This window comes from Ranitomeya variabilis, chromosome 1 (assembly GCF_051348905.1).
Source record: "Ranitomeya variabilis isolate aRanVar5 chromosome 1, aRanVar5.hap1, whole genome shotgun sequence".
Classification (NCBI taxonomy): domain Eukaryota; kingdom Metazoa; phylum Chordata; class Amphibia; order Anura; family Dendrobatidae; genus Ranitomeya; species Ranitomeya variabilis.
The window spans coordinates 308,286,355-308,304,070 of record NC_135232.1 but is presented as its reverse complement, the minus strand read 5'-3'; the positions used below and the strand labels follow the sequence as shown (position 1 = coordinate 308,304,070).

The following is a 17,716-nucleotide window of genomic DNA, read 5'->3' as shown; positions in this document are numbered from 1 at the left end:
GAGGGGAGGGGAGGGGGAGATGATAGGATGACCTCAAAAAGAAGACATACAGGAGGAAACCAGCCAGGCGCTGATATAACATGGCAACTTAAAACTGTTACCAATAATGGCAAAAGCCAGTGAATAATATAGTACATTGAATACAGAAAATATGAGAAAAAAAAATAAATAAATTTGAATATAAATGTATATACAAGCTAGTACATAGTGGGAACCATTTATATGACAGCAACCGCACAGAGAAATTCAACGGCACAGCTATTTATACAATTCATTGTTTATAGAAACCGGTGAAGAAAAGGTCTTCATTAATGCCGAATGGCATGACACAGTTCAAGTCAAAAATCCACTTTAATTCCCGCTTTAGAAGTTCAAGGGTGACATTTCCACCCCTCATGTTCATATGTACTGCTTCAAGTCCTAGAATCTTCGTGCCAACCCACTGTGCGTTATGTTCAACCAAATAATGCGCAGCCACTGATGTGAGGGTTTTCCCCTTCGACTTGTCCCTTTTTGCCGTGGTAATGTTGGAGAAATGTTGCTGTATACGTCTCCTGAGCTCCTGTGTGGTTTGGCCCACATATACTTTGGGGCATGGGCACACCAACGCGTAGACCAAATTCCGGGACCTGCAATTGAAGTAGGTCTTGTTGGGCGTCTGTGAAGACAAAGAAGGCACCATAATTTTTGCATCGCCACTGGTGAAAGGGCAAATACTACAATTTCCATATGGGAAGGTGCCCATAAGTCTACCAAGTCTCGTGACTGGTTGCTGAAAATGACTGTGGCTCAAGCGGTCCCTAAAACTCCTAGCCCTCCTGGCAACCAAATTTGGTTGGGGGGCAATATGGGGGAGGAGCTTTGACTCACTCTGTAAAATACCCCAATATTTAGACAGGATCCCTCGTAGGTCTTGCCACTGATTATTAAAAGCAGTAATTATTCCCAGCGGTTTCTCACTTGTCCTACATCTACTCTGTAAAAGGTCATCCCTATTACTGTTGTTAGCCGCCGAAAAAGCTCGGGAGATAACCCGCTTGGGATAACCCCTCTCCCGGAAACATGCAGTGAGCTCACGGGAATGTGTAGTGAAGTCCTCATGCTCACTGCAGTTCCTCCTAACTCTTACGAATTACATAGTTACATAGTTACATAGTTATTAAGGTTGAAGGAAGACTGTAAGTCCATCTCGTTCAACCCATAGCCTAACCTAACATGCCCTAACATGTTGATCCAGAGGAAGGCAAAAAAAACCCATGTGGCAAAGAGTTACTCCACCATGGGGAAAAAAATTCCTTCCCGACTCCACATACGGCAATCAGACTAGTTCCCTGGATCAACGCCTTATCAAGGAATCTAGTGTATATACCCTGTAACATTATACTTTTCCAGAAAGGTATCCAGTCCCCTCTTAAATTTAATTAATGAATCACTCATTACAACATCATACGGCAGAGAGTTCCATAGTCTCACTGCTCTTACAGTAAAGAATCCGCATCTGTTATTATGCTTAAACCTTCTTTCCTCCAGACGTAGAGGATGCCCCCTTGTCCCTGTCTCAGGTCTATGATTAAAAAGATCATCAGAAAGGTCTTTGTACTGTCCCCTCATATATTTATACATTAAAATAAGATCACCCCTTAGTCTTCGTTTTTCCAAACTAAATAGCCCCAAGTGTAATAACCTATCTTGGTATTGCAGACCCCCCAGTCCTCTAATAACCTTGGTCGCTCTTCTCTGCACCCGCTCCAGTTCAGCTATGTCTTTCTTATACACCGGAGACCAGAACTGTGCACAGTATTCTAAGTGTGGTCGAACTAGTGACTTGTATAGAGGTAAAATTATGTTCTCCTCATGAGCATCTATGCCTCTTTTAATGCATCCCATTATTTTATTTGCCTTTGTAGCAGCTGCCTGACACTGGCCACTGAATATGAGTTTGTCATCCACCCATATACCCAGGTCTTTTTCATTGACGGTTTTGCCCAGAGTTTTAGAATTAAGCACATAGTTATACATCTTATTACTTCTACCCAAGTGCATGACCTTACATTTATCCCCATTAAAGCTCATTTGCCATTTATCAGCCCAAGCTTCTAGTTTACATAAATCATCCTGTAATATAAAATTGTCCTCCCCTGTATTGATTACCCTGCAGAGTTTAGTGTCATCTGCAAATATTGAAATTCTACTCTGAATGCCCCCTACAAGGTCATTAATAAATATGTTAAAAAGAAGAGGGCCCAATACTGACCCCTGTGGTACCCCACTGCTAACCGCAACCCAGTCCGAGTGTGCTCCATTAATAACCACCCTTTGTTTCCTATCCCGGAGCCAGCTCTCAACCCACTTACACATATTTTCCCCTATCCCCATTACTCTCATTTTATGTAGCAACCTTTTGTGTGGCACCGTATCAAAAGCTTTGGAAAAGTCCATATACACTACGTCCACTGGGTTCCCTTGGTCCAGTCCGGAACTTACCTCTTCATAGAAGCTGATCAAATTAGTCTGACATGAACGGTCCCTAGTAAACCCGTGCTGATACTGGGTCATAAGGTTATTCCTCTTCAGATACTCCAGTATAGTATCCCTTAGAATGCCCTCCAGGATTTTACCCACAGTAGAGGTTAAGCTTACTGGCCTATAATTACCGAGTTCAGTTTTTGACCCTTAGGGATACCTGTTTTGAGATGCAAGGGGTGGAAGCTATCGAAATGAAGAAGGCTATTCGTAGCCGTTGGCTTCCGATACAGAGTTGTCTGAATTTGTCGTCCCCTCACCTGCAGTCTTAAATCCAAGAAATCAATTTTCGTCTGGGAATATTGTGATGTGAGATGGATGTTCCAAGGATTATCGTTCAAGGTACTCACAAATTCCTTACATAAATCCAGAGTGCCTGTCCAGATAAACACAACATCGTCAATATAGCGGAACCACTTTATGACAAATATTCCGAACAGAAAACCCTTGTAGCCTCCCACCAACCCAAAAAGAGGTTGGCGTATGAAGGTGCACAGCGTGCCCCCATAGCAGTGCCCCTTACTTGCCTGTAATAGACACGATCAAAAATAAAATAATTCTGATCCAAAACGAACAGCAACAAGTCCAGGATGAACGAATCGTGTCCTCTATCTCCCGTTGTCTTCAAGTCCAGGAAATGCGAAACAGCACGTATGCCCCATTCATGTCCAATACACGTGTACAGAGACTCTACATCAAGAGTAACAAGCCACGCCCCTGGCGGAATCTCCAGGTCCTGAAGTTGTAGAATAAGGAATGTAGAGTCCTTCACATAGGACTTAAGAGACAAAACTAAAGGCTGAAGAAAAAAAATCAATGTAAACACACGGCTTTTCAAGTAACCCACCGATCCCAGAGACTATAGGCCTACCGGGAGGGGCCTGTAGGGATTTATGCACCTTGGGGAGCATGTAAAAGGTGGGAGTCCTGGGATGGTGGTTGGTTAAAAAATCCCGTTCTCGTTTATTGATAATATTGCGTGTGTGCAGCCTCCAGTAAACGGTTCAATTTAGCCTGAAAGACACATGTGGGATCTGAGGGAAGCACCTGATAGCACTCTATATTACCCAGTTGGCGCATGACTTCTTGTGTATAAAGGTCAACCGGCCAAATCACCAAGTTGCCTCCCTTATCCGCTTCGCGGATGACAAAGTCCCGGTTGGAACCCAATTTTGCAAGAATAACCTGGTCCTGTTGGCTAATATTCCTCCCCCTAGTTGGATCCAGCTTGAGATCATGTACCTCACTGCACACCGCATTAAAAAAACCTCTGTACCGCCGGGAACAAAGTGAACGGGGGAGTAGCTTGTGAGGGAAGCCTACCGGTAAATTTTCTTCTGGGCTGGCACTCTTCACCCTCATCCCGAAGATCGAGGAGATCCCTCAAGACAAGTCTGTCAGCAATGGGCAATTCATCTAGAGCAGAGGGACGATGGTACAATAATTTAAAAGTGAGCTGTCTGCAGAACAGGTACACATCCTTAACAAATATAAATTTGTCAAGCCCACTGGTAGGACAAAAGGAAAGCCCCTTTTCCAGCAAAATCTTTTCATGTTCAGATAGAACATAATCAGACAAGTTGATAATTTGCAACTTACCAGTGGTGCAAAGTGGATCTAGTATTGGCGTCTCCTGGTCTGCCGCGTCTCCCTCTTGTGTCTGGGCGACCATACTTTGCGGTTCCGGACACGCCTCTGTTGGAATGCGTCTCCTCCTCCGGCCCCTCCTCCTGCGCCTTCGATGTCGCTCGGCTCGGATGATAAAAAACCGTCACTGGAGGGTATGTCCGACACACTAGCCACATTGCTTTCCGCCTGTTCTAGCCCATTACCAAACCTCCTGTTCCTCTTGTGTGTCCACTTAAAGGCACGACCATGTTATCATTTATATTCTCTGAAAAAAAGGCCAAGAAAGCAAAAATTCTGCCGGAGTATGTAAACTTTTGAGTACAATTGTACAGCTTTGAACATACAGTGGGTACGGAAAGTTTTCAGAACCTTTTAAATTTTTCTTTTTATTTCATTAAAGCCATTTGGTAAATTCAAAAAAGTTCATTTTGTTCATTAACCCCTTCACGACCTTGCACTTTTCCATTTTTGCATTCTCGTTTTTCACTCCCCTCCTTCCCAGAGCCATAACTTTTTTATTTTTCTGTCAATATGGCCATGTGAGGGCTTGTTTTTTGTGGGACAAGTTGCACTTTTCAACGACATCATTGGTTTTAGCATGTCGTGTACTAGAAAACGGGAAAAAAATTCCAAGTGCGGTGAAATTGCAAAAAAAGTGCAATCCCACACTTGTTTTTTGTTTGGCTTTTTTGTTAGGTTCACTAAATACTAAAACTGACCTGCCATTTTTATTCTCCTGGTCACTACGCGTTCATAGACACCAAACATGTGTAGGTTACGTTTTATCTAAGTGGTAAAAAAAAATTCCAAACTTTGCTAAAAAAAAAAAAATGCGCAATTTTCCGTTACCCGTAGCGTCTCCATTTTTCGTGATCTGGGGTCAGGTGAAGGCTTATTTTTGTGTACCAAGCTGGCATTTTTAATGATACCACTTTTGTGTAGATGTGTTCTTTTGCTCGCCCGTTATTACATTTTAATGCAATGCCTCAGCGACCAAAAAAACGTAATTCTGGCGTTTCAAATTTTTTTCTCGCTACGCCGTTTAGCGATCAGGTTAATCCATTTTTTATTGATAGATCGGGTGATTCTGAACGCGGTGATACCAAATATGTGTAGGTTTGATTTTTTTTTTATTGTTTTGTTTTGAATGGGGCAAAAGGGGGGTGGTTTAAACTTTTATATTTTTTTTATTTTTTTTCATATTTTTTAGAACATTTTTTTTTAACTTTTGCCATCCTTCAATAGCCTCCATGGGAGGCTAGAAGCTGGCACAACTGGATCGGCTCTGCTACATAGCAGCGATCATCAGATTGCTGCTATGTAGCTGAATTGCAGGCTTGCTATGAGCGCTGACCACAGGGTGGCGCTCACAGCAGGCCGGCATCAGTAACCATAGAGGTCTCAAGGACATCTATGGTTACCATCCTGACGCATGGCCGACCCCCGATCATGTGACGGGGTCGGCGATGCGATCATTTCCGGCTACGTGGCCAGAAGCGCCAGTTAAATGCCGCTGTCAGCGTTTGACAGCGGCATTTAACTGGTTAATAGCGGCGGGTGAATCACGATTTCACCTGCCGCTATTGCGGGCACATGTCAGCTGTTCAAAGCAGCTGACATGTCCCGGCTTTGAGGTGAGATCAGCGCCGGAGCCCACATCAAAGCAGGGGACCCGAACTCCGCCGAAATAGTATGGCGGAGGACGGGTAGGGGTTTAATGTATACTCCGCACCACATCTTGACTGATAAAAACAGAAATGTAGAAATTTTCGCAAATTTTTTGAAAAAAAAAACGAAATATCACACGGTCATAAGTATTCAGACCCTTTGCTCAGACATTCATATTTAAGTCACATGCTGTCCATTTCCTTGTGATCCTTCTTGAGATGGTTCTATTCTTTCACTGGAGGCCAGCTGTGTTTAATTAAACTGATAGGACTTGATTTGGAAAGGCACACACCTGTCTATATAAGACCCCGCAGCTAACAGTGCATGTCAGACCAAATGAGAATCATGAAGTCAAAGGAACAGGCCAAGGAGCTCAGAGACAGAATTGTGGCAAGGCACAGATCTGGCCAAGGTTACAAAAGATTTTCTGCGGTACTCAAGTTTCTTAAGAGCAAAGTGGCCTCAATAATCCTTAAAAGGAAGAAATTTGGGACCACTAGAAGTGTTCCTAGACCTGGCCATCCAGCTGAAATGAGCCATCTTGGGAGTAGAACCTTGTGAGGGAGGTTAAAAGAACCCCAAGATCACTGTGGCTGAGCTCCAGTAGGGAGATGGGAGAAAGTTCCACAAAGTCAACTATCACTGCAGGCCTCCACCAGTCAGGCCTTTATGGCAGTGTGGCCCGACGGAAGCCTCTACTCAGTGCAAGACGTATGAAAGACCTCATAGAGTTTGCTAAAAAACACATGAATGACTCCCAGACCATGAGAAATAACATTCTCTGGTCTGATGAGATGAAGATAGACCTTTTTGGTGATAATTCTAAGAGGTATGTGTGGAGAAAACCAGGCACTGCTCATCACCTGCCCAATACAATCCCAACAGTGAAACATGGTGGTGTCAGCATCATGCTATGGGGTGTTTTTCAGTTGCAGGGATAGGACGACTGGTTGTCATTGAAGGAAACATGAATGTGGCCAAGTACAGAGATATCCTGGATGAAAACCTCTTCGAGTGCTCTGGACCTCAGATTTGGCCGAAAGTTCACTTTCCAACAAGACAATGATCCTATGCACACAGGTAAAATAACAAAGGGGTGACTTCAGAACAACTCTGTGACCATTCTTGACTGGCACAGCCAGAGCCCTGACCTAAATCCAATTGAGCATTTCTGGCGAGACCTGAAAATGGCTGTCCACCAACGTTCACGATCCATCTTGAGGGGAGGAGACGATCTGCAAGGAAGAATGGCAGGGGATCCCCAAATCCAGGTGTGAAAAAATTGTTGCATCATTCCCAAGAAGACTCACGGCTGTACTAGCTCAAAAGGATGCTTCTACTCAATACTGAGCAAAAAGTCTGAATACTTATGACCATGTGATATTTCAGTTTTTCTTTTTTAATACATTTGCAAACATTTTTAACATTTTTACATTTATGTTTTTTTCAGTCAAGATGAGGTGCAGAGTGTACATTAATGAGAAAAAAAATGAACTTTTTTGAATTTACCAAATGGCTGCAATGAAACAGAGTGTATAATTTAAAGGGGTCTGAATACTTTCCGTACCCACTGTGTTTTTTTTTACCCCCAAATACTTAAATTGGAAAATTAAAGCTACTATTTAATTGTTCTTCATTTTGCTGCTATTTTCTAGGCTGCTATTGCTTTATTTCTGCATCTACCCTGCAGACCCATGCATCTTTTGGTAATAGACTACAAACACTTTGTAGTCTGATCCTGCAAACTTTCTTCTTTTCATTTGTCTCCTACTGCTCACCTCATACACTCTGTAAGATAGGAAGACATAAGAAACTGGAATAATTGACTGAATCATTAGACCAGTGTTCCCCAACTCCAGTCCTCAAGGCCCACCAAAAGGTCATGTTTTCAGGATTTCCTTAGTATTGTCCAGATGATAATTGCATCACCTGCACAGGCAATAATTACATCACCTGTGCAGTACAAAGGAAATCCTGAAAACATGACCTGTTGGTGGGCCTTGAGGACTGGAGTTGGGGAACACTGCATTAGACGACATAAGAGTGTTAGTTGTCTGCTAACATGAAAAAGGTCTTGGAAATTGTAAAATTAATAGGAATTTTTCAATCAATAGTTTTGGCAAAGTGTCTTCATTTTTCATTTTATTTAAAACTAGCTGAAGAGCCCGGCGTTGCCCGGGCATAGTAACTAACTGTGGTTAGTTATAGTACCTCACTTATCTCATTTTCCCATCATGCCTCTAATTTTCCCCCTCACACCTCTCATTTTCCCTCCCAAACACCTGTCATTTTGACCTCATACCTGTCATTTTCTGACCACTCCACTATTTTTCCCTCACTCCTCTCATTTTGCACTCACACCTCTTCATTTTGCACTCACATCTCTCCTTTTCCTCTCAGTATACAACTGTATGTAATCTCCCCTGTGTATAGTATATACCTGTGTGTCATCTCCTGTGTATAGTATATAACTGTATGTCATCTCCTGTATATAGTATACGTATACATGTATGTCATCCCCCTGGATATAGTATATGCCTGTATGTCATCTCCTCCTGTATATAGTGTATAGTTGTATGTCATCTCCTGTATATAGTATATACCAGTATTTCATCTCCTCCTGTACATACTGTATACCTAACAAAAAAACACCAGAACACAGGCATAGATGCTTACCTGTTCAAGGCCTCCAACAATTGCACTAACCAGGGTGCACCAGGCCCAAGTAAAGATAGCAAAAACACAGGTGCAAATAATACCGATGCAGCCAACCTACAATCAGGAATTGGCTGCTTGGAGCACCCGTGCACAAAAATAGTCTGTATGTGGCATGTTCACACAGGAATGCAAAGTATATGGTGCAAAGCCTATTAATGATGCCATATATATAGCGGGCTAACCATGATGCATCCTGTGTGAACAGAGGCCACAGTGTACAGAGCCATCTAGGGCCCAGCCGCACCCTGGAAAAATGTACAGTGCACCAAAAACATAACAATGTATGCAAGGTATTGGTTGATATTATGGCCACAATATTGAAGCTGCCAACCCACGTCAAGGGTCCTTGTATCTTGGCAGTCCTAATCTAAAAAAACACCATTGGAGGAAAAACCTCCACTATACTAAACAAAAAAACACCAGAACACAGGCATAGATGCTTACCTGTTCAAGGCCTCCAACAATTGCACTAACCAGGGTGCACCAGGCCCAAGTAAAGATAGCAAAAACACAGGTGCAAATAATACCGATGCAGCCAACCTACAATCAGGAATTGGCTGCTTGGAGCACCCGTGCACAAAAATAGTCTGTATGTGGCATGTTCACACAGGAATGCAAAGTATATGGTGCAAAGCCTATTAATGACGCCATATATATAGCGGGCTAACCATGATGCATCCTGTGTGAACAGAGGCCACAGAGCCATCTAGGGCCCAGCCGCACCCTGGGTACTGTATACCTGTATGTAATCTCCCCTGTATATAGCATATGCCTGTATGTGATCTCCTCCTGTATATAGTATATACCTATATGGCATCTTCCCTGTATCTATATATATAATTGTCTAAGGGGTACTTCCGTCTGTCTGTCCTCAACTTCCGTAACGGTTATTCATTCGCTGATTGGTCTCGCTAGCTGCCTGTCATGGCTGCAGCGACCAATCAGCGACTGGCACAGTCCAATTACTCCCTCCCTACTCCCCTGCAGTCAGTGTCGGGCGGCCGCTCCATACTCCCCGCAGTCATGGCTCACACAGGGTTAATGCCAGCGGTAGCAGACCTCGTTATGCTGCGGGTAACTCACTCCATTACCGCTGCTATTAACCGTGTGTGACCAAGTTTTTACTATTGAGGCTGCCTATGCAGCGTCAATAGTAAAAGGATCTAATATTAAACATAATAAACAAAAATAAAAAACATTACATACTCACCTTCCGCCGCCTTTCCCATTGTTCGCCACCCTCCGGTAACCGCTCTGTGCAAGCGGCAAGTTCCAGTAGCAAGGATCGTATGGCAGAAGGACCTGCCATGACGTCACGGTCATGTGACCGCAACGTCATCACAGGCCCTGTGCGCCTCCGTGAGCAGGACCTGCCATGACATCACGGCCATGTGACCGCGACGTCATCACACCCTGGGACCGGAAGCTGCCACCTGTACCGCGCACAGGCGACAGAACTACAAGTATGGTGAGTATGTTAGAACTACAAGGGGCCCTCGGATCGGAAGGTGAGTATGTTTATTTTTTAACCTGTGACATACGTAGCTGGGCAATATACTATGTGGCTGGGCAATATAGTACGTGGCTCTGTGCTGTATACTACGTTGCTGGGCAATATACTACGTCGCTGGGCAATATACTACGTGGCTGGGCAATATACTACGTCGCTGGGCAATATACTACGTGGCTGGGCAATATACTACGTGGCTCTGTGCTCTATACTACATCGCTGTGCAATATACTATGTGGCTCTGTGCTGTATACTACGTCACTGGGCAATATACTACGTAGCTGGGCAATATACTATGTGGCTCTGTGCTGTATACTACATCACTGGGCAATATACTACTTGGCTGGGCAATATAGTACGTGGCTGGGCAATATACTACGTGGCTCTGTGCTGTATACTACGTCACTGGGCAATATACTACGTGGCTGGGCAATATAGTACGTGGCTCTGTGCTGTATACTACGTCGCTGTGCAATATACTACGTCACTGGGCAATATACTACGTGGCTGGGCAATATAGTACGTGGCTCTGTGCTGTATACTACGTCGCTGTGCAATATACTACGTCACTGGGCAATATACTACGTCGCTGGGCAATATACTATGTCGCTGGGCAATATACTACGTGGCTCTGTGCTGTATACTACGTCACTGGGCAATATACTACGTCACTGGGCAATATACTACATGGCTGGGCTATATACTACGTGGCTGGGCTATATACTACGTGTCTGGGCAATATACTACGTCGCTGGGCAATATACTACGTGGGCTGGGTAATATACTACGTGGACATGCATATTCTAGAATACCCGATGCGTTAGAATCGGGCCACCATCTAGTACAATATATACATATATGTCATCTCCCCTGTATATAGTATATACCTGCATGTCATCACCTCCTGTATATAGTATATACCTGTATGTCATCTCCTCCTGTATATAGTATATACCTATATGACATCTCTTCCTTTATATACTATATACCTGTATGTCATCTCCTGTATTAGACCTCGTTCACACGTTATTTGGTCAGTATTTTTACCTCAGTATTTGTAAGCTAAAACTTGGAGTAAAACAATCAGAGGAAAAGTTTATTAGAAACACCAAACAAACAATCGCACTGGCGCTTGCCACAAGGTAGCTCGGTAGCTTTCCAAGGAGGGAGAAATTAGTATAGGACAAGAAAAAAACACGCCAGCTGCAGGGATCAGTAGCAGGATATCTGCCAATCCTGTAAATGTTTAAATAACTACCACAAAATATGATACCGCGCTTATAGTTCGGTTGTCAATAAATTTACCCACTTGCTTGTTTCAAGTGCTCCACAAGGAAGTTACTTTTAATATACGTGTATTAGTGATGCATGTGCAAGGCAGACATGGCATTAGAACATCACCACCCAGTGTTCTCCAAGTTCTGTGGATAATTACCGTGATCAGCGCTTTCCCTAGTCTCCGTGAGAGTACGTTCTTCTGCCAGGATCTCCGATGAATCAGTCCAACTGGTGGGCGTTGGGCATGCAGGGAATCATGTGGGGCTTGCTGCTTGCTAGTGCGGGAGCGGGAAGCACGTCACAGCTGTGCGATAACATGGGAGCCTCGGCCGAAGGCATCCCTAGTTACAGCTGGAGGAAATGGCTGCCGGTACCTGCTTGCGCGTGCCTGAATTTGAAGTCACACAGCTAAGGAGCAGCATCAGGGTTGATGAAGAAGGTCATTCACCTTCGAAACGCGTTGGTTACCCTCCTCTATTGGTCCTAACACCGCTGGATTCCCTCATACTGCAGCAGCACCTCACTTCTCTCATTTTCCCCCTGGCCTCTCTCATTTTTCCCCCTCACATCTCTATCCATGAGGCTCCTCCCTTTCCCTTGACGTTAACATACACTTAACTTTATATATATACTGTATATATAATTATATATAATTGCTGTGAAGTTGGAAGTAACCTTTAATGTATAACTGTCATTTCAGGAGAACTTACAGCAGAATGTCTACGTCTACCTCCATCTCCTTCCTCCTCCCCTCTCCATAAAATCGTACTAGCAGCAACTGTTATCTCCTACCTCAGTAATGTAAAAACTGATTTCACTGAACACAGATTTACAGAATTTACCTATGAATTAAGACTGAAAAATCAGTCCAGGAGGTGAAATAGCCAAATTTGTCTGATACTGCAAAATTGCTTACTTTCATATGCATTACTGATTTATTAAAACAATACTCTTTAAAGGAGTTGTCCAGGTTCGGCACAAAGGCCGGCTGTCACTTTTTGTGACTACAGACTCATGAATCCTCACAGTATGCAAAGTGCATGCTGTAAGGATTCTCCAGTGCTGACTGCAAGACTAGGCAGTCATTTCACTACAAGTATGCAATATGCATACCTCAGTCCACATTCCAACTAGAGATGCTTGGTCTCACTCAATTAATTTGTATTGAGTGAGGCAATGCATGTCTAGTCGGATTGTGAGCAGGAGTGTGCACTTGCATACTTGTGATCAGACGAGGGCACACACCCAGCGATTGCACTGGATAATCCCTACAGTGGGTGGTGTGCGCGCTGTAAGGGTATGTGCACACGTCCGGATTTCTTGCAGAAATTTCCTGAAGAAAACCGGAAATTTTCTGCAAGAAATCCGCATTTTTTTTCCGTTTTTTTCGCATTTTTTTAGCATTCTGCAAGCGTAATTAGCTTGCAGAATGCTAAAGTTTTCCAAGCGATCTGTAGCATCGCTTGGAAAACTGACTGACAGGTTGGTCACACTTGTCAAACATAGCGTTTGACAAGTGTGACCATCTTTTTACTATAGATGCAGCCTATGCAGCATCTATAGTAAAAGATAGAATGTTTAAAAATAATAAAAAAAATAAAAAAAATGGTTATACTCACCTGCAGGCGTCCGTTCCTATAGATGCCGTTGTGGTTCAGGACCTTCCATGACGTCGCGGTCACGTGAGCGGTCACATGACCGGTCTCGACCAATCACAAGACAGTGACGTCATCGCAGGTCCTTCACCGTACACCAGCTTTAGAAACCGAAGCGACAGCGTGCAGTGGAGAGGCGGGAAGACATCGAAGGTGAGTATAGGACTATTTTTTATTTTAATTCTTTTTTTTTACCAATTATATGGTGCCCAGTCCGTGGAGGAGAGTCTCCTCTCCTCCACCCTGGGTACCAACCGCACATAATCTGCTTACTTCCCTCATGGTGTGCACAGCCCCATGCGGGAAGTAAGCAGATCAATGCATTCCTAGGTGTGCGGAATCCCCTGCAATTCCGCATTTTAATGAACATGTTGCTTTTTTTTCCGCGATGCGATTTTTTTCGCGGAAAAAAAGGCTACATTTGCACAAAAAACGCGGAATACACTGAAAATAATGGGAGGCATATGTTAGCGTTTTTTTCGCGTTTTTATCACGTTTTTATAGCGAAAAAACGCGAAAAAAACACGAAAAATACTGAACGTGTGCACATGGCCTTAGGATTCACAAATCTGCATTCACATAGAGTGACTGCAGACTTTCATGTCAAATCTAGACAACTTTTTTAAGGAATTCTGTTCATAAAATGTAGTTGTATTTGTTTTATTAGCTGTAATAATTAATTTTCTCAAAACTGTAATGTAGTCACAAAAACACTTTTTCATTTGTATATTTTTATACTGCCATTTTTTTGTATTCAGCATAATTGTGTAGAAAAGTGACAAAAATGTTTATAAACCTCCAACACTCCATGCAACTGGGTGGCCACACCACAAGTATAGTGGAAAGACTTTCTTTAATGCAGTAGGTGGTGAGTTGTGTATATTCTTAGGTGAAGAACATCTGTACAACCACAGCACTCTACACTTAGAGACGGAAGTTGCCTCTACCAACGTGCAGCTCATCCTCAAATCCAGGACATTGCACACAAGATGGCGGTGCAGGACCGGAGTGTTGCCGGGAACAGCTGAAGATGGCGGCTGGTGAGTTTATTACCAGGGTCAGGTAACTTACATTAGTTGCATCACTCCAGTGCTGAAATAAAAAATAAATGGTGGAGTGATGGTTTAAGCTGTAAATTACTGTGGGCACCTCCAAGAGATAGATAAAGTTACGTAACATAGGACTGATACATTTCATCATTTGGGAAAAATGTGCCATTGGGAAAACTACCACAGGTTTACATAATGTAGAAAATATATGGCGCAGGCAAACAGTGGCAAAACACAGTGTAGTAGCTTTTCTCAAGATGATGAAAAGATCAAATTGCAGAATTGTCTCTGACCAGTAAATGCTGGTAGCTTTTCCACTATAAGCATCATACATGAGATATTCTTCCAAAACTGTAGACTACATAAAATAACTTAGTACCTTATCTTTTTGCTTATTAATTTGAAATGTTTAAGTTTTCTCATCTCCATGTTGATATTTTGCTAGTATTAAAATAGCACCACATTCATGTACAGTTCACGTGTATCCTAGGAGGATCCTCTCTGTGCAGTTTTCTTAAACATCAAGATTAATCTGAACTAAAGCGAAAGAAGAAATACAATAATTTGTTGCATATGTCTGTACAAGTGAATACATTATTACAATATACCCCACTCCTTGCTGGCTGTGAGGTTTGGTATCTGTCTCCTGAAAAACTCCATCCTATTCCCTTAACCCCTATGGACATGAAGGCCCCTGATGCTGGAGCCAGCAGGACCCTGACCTTCCGGTTATAGGTAACAAATTGAAGGCATGTAAGCTGCAGGCGCCCAGGGAGGGGAAGGTGGGGGGAGGTTAGAATTACACAGACGGCATCTGTTTCTCTTGGTATATCAACCACACAACTTGGTCCGCAGCCTCAGGGGACACTATTGGCTGCATGGATGGATAGAGAAGGGGCTTCTCATACATCTTTATTATCTGTGTGTTAAAGCTACAGTCTTTCTGCAAACATTTCAGTGAAACATAATAAATGGAAGCACTCGGCCCCCATATCTTACTTTTTAAATAACAATGAGTATTTTATTCCTCCTAAGTGCTGACAGTACACAGAGATCGTAACCTTTCAATAAACCTTTTCAGAAAGCTAAATTACTAAATGCTTTGATTATTTCCTCCTGGACAAAAAAAGCTTAATAAACAGCAGAATTCTAAAAAGAAAGTTAAGCTAGCCATGACAAAATATGAAATAGAGAAAAAGTAGAAATACGATGGTGATGTGCTATATATTTAAGCATACTCCGCAACATTAGTGATAGACATGTTAATGATATGCAGATGATGAAAATATGTAAAAAAAAATTAAAACCTCTTGATTTATTCAGTATCGAGTAGGTGAGCCACTCACAGAAATACACACACTAGATAATAAAGCATTGAGGCTATTAATGGCTGTTTGAGGAATGTTCTGCTATGCTAAATGCTAGCGGCTAGAGAATGCAAATCATCAAGATTCACTGCTGGCAGCTTACTTTGCAATTGACAACTAATGATGCCCCAGATGTGCTAAATGGGAAACAAGGCCAGAGATGCTGCAGGCTCACCTTTTCTTCTCCAGACAATCATACTTCCAGATGTCCCCAAAGGTCTGAAGGGAGCTTCATCAGATAAAATAACTTTTTGGAACCTCAATCAAATATTCTGAGCAAAGTGTAGTTGTGGTACTCCTCCACTCATAAAAGTTCTACACAATGCAAAGCCTGCCAAAAATTAGAAGCAGAGTCATCCATGCACCCTTGAAGGCACCAACTGTAGTACCTCATTCGAGTATTGTGAACAAAATATAGTTGTGGTACTCCTACACTCCTAAATATTATGCAGAGTGCAAAGCCTTCCAAAAATTACAATTAGAGTCAGCTATACACCCTTGAAGGCAACAAAGAAGAACGTGTACACCTGTAGCAGGCCAATTTTGTTTTTTTATTTCAAACCAATGAAATTTCATACAAAACAGGTTCTACAGTATATTTGACAATAGTAAATACTAGGCCAAGCGGTTTTTCAAAATGTTAACCCATTGTAATTTTACACAAAGCATGTTAAACTGTATGGTTGAGTCATCAAATTCATAAAAAGTTTTGGAAATTTTTTTTAGCGTTTAATATACCAGCAAAATGTAACAAGAACCATGTTACATTGTATGGATGAATCATTGAATCCATGAAAAATGTTTGAAGTTTTTTTTTAGAGTTTAATATACAGCCGAAATGTAACAGAAAGCACGTAATACTCTATCACTCCCTGGATAACGTATTGAATACATAAAAAATTGAAGTTTTTTTAGAGTTTAATATACCAGCAAAATGTAACAAGAACCACATTAGTATGGCTAAATAATTGAAACAATATACATTTATTCAAGTTTTTTTTTTTCATTTTTATATAACACAGAAATGAAACAAACAGCACGTTATACTGTATGGATCAGTAGTTGAGTCAATAAAATGTTTTAAATTCTTTCTGAGTTTTATAAAAGATCAAAATGCAATGGAAAGCATGTAAAACTGTATGGATGAGTAATTGAATCCAGAAAATGTTCTCACTGCTTTTTTGTAATGTTATATACCACGCAAATGTACTAGACAACATGTAATCCTCTATGGATGAGTAATGTAATACTGATACATTTTTCATAACTTGTTTTGAGGGTTATATACCACCAAATTGTACTCAAGATAAAATGTAAAACTGTATGGAAAACAATATAACACCAATACACTTTTGATCAATTTTATGAAGGCTTATTTACCGCCAAAATTTGCCAACGAAAATGTAATACTGTATGGATGAGCAATATAATGATAACAATTGATAGTAATTATAATGATAAAATATAATCTAATACTAATACATTTTTTTAATTTTTTTTGCAGGGTTAAATACCACTGAAATCTACCCAAGAACATGTAGAAAACATAAGACTCGAAGGATGACCAATATAATACTGATACATTTTTAAATTTTTTTGGGAGGGTTAGATACCACCAAAATGTACCCAAGAACACATAATACTGTATGGATGAGCAATATAGTATTGAAAAAATTTATCAACTTGTTTTGAGGGTTAGATACCACTGAAATCTACCCACGAACATGTAAAACTCTATGCATAAGCAATATAATATTGAAAAAATTAGACAACTTGTTTTGAGGGTTAGATATCACCGAAATGTACTCAATATACATTTATGATGTAATACTCTTTCTAGTTATAACAACACTCAAACCAAACAAATTAAACAATATACAAACTGTAATGCCACAAATGTCATTTATTGTATCAGTTGCGTTTCTTGCTATCTACTCTATATTGGGTGCACCAATCACAAAATGAAAACATGACTTAACTGACATTTCCAATACCAATAGTATCAATAACAGAAATACCTCTTTTGCTGCTACACATTTCATTACTTGCCATCATAAACAATTATGTTGCTTTTAGGTCTTCGGTCTGGAAAGCATGAGGGTACCACTGGGTGACTGTGATATTAGGAGATTTTTATTGACACGAGAGGCCTTTTGGATATTAAACCTGGGAACTAGGTTTACCGAAGGTCTGAACTTACACCAAGATTTTATGTGTCATTATTAATGTTTCTATTTCTTTAGAAAAAAAATTGGAGTCTGGCTCAACAGGTTTTTATTCTGGTGTATGATTTAGTTTTCCTTATTTCAACATCACACT

At 41.5% G+C, this 17,716-nt stretch overlaps 1 long non-coding RNA gene across 1 annotated transcript in view; it reads left to right on the top strand.

Moving 5' to 3' along the window:
• LOC143793950 (uncharacterized) overlaps positions 1-17,229 on the top strand; it is a 37,874-nt gene extending 20,645 nt beyond the window's left edge. The window contains exons 2-3 of the long non-coding RNA XR_013220347.1: positions 13,871-14,021; positions 16,902-17,229. This is a non-coding gene — a long non-coding RNA (uncharacterized LOC143793950). The remainder of the gene's footprint in view (positions 1-13,870; positions 14,022-16,901) is intronic.
• The last annotated feature ends 487 nt before the right edge of the window (positions 17,230-17,716 follow it).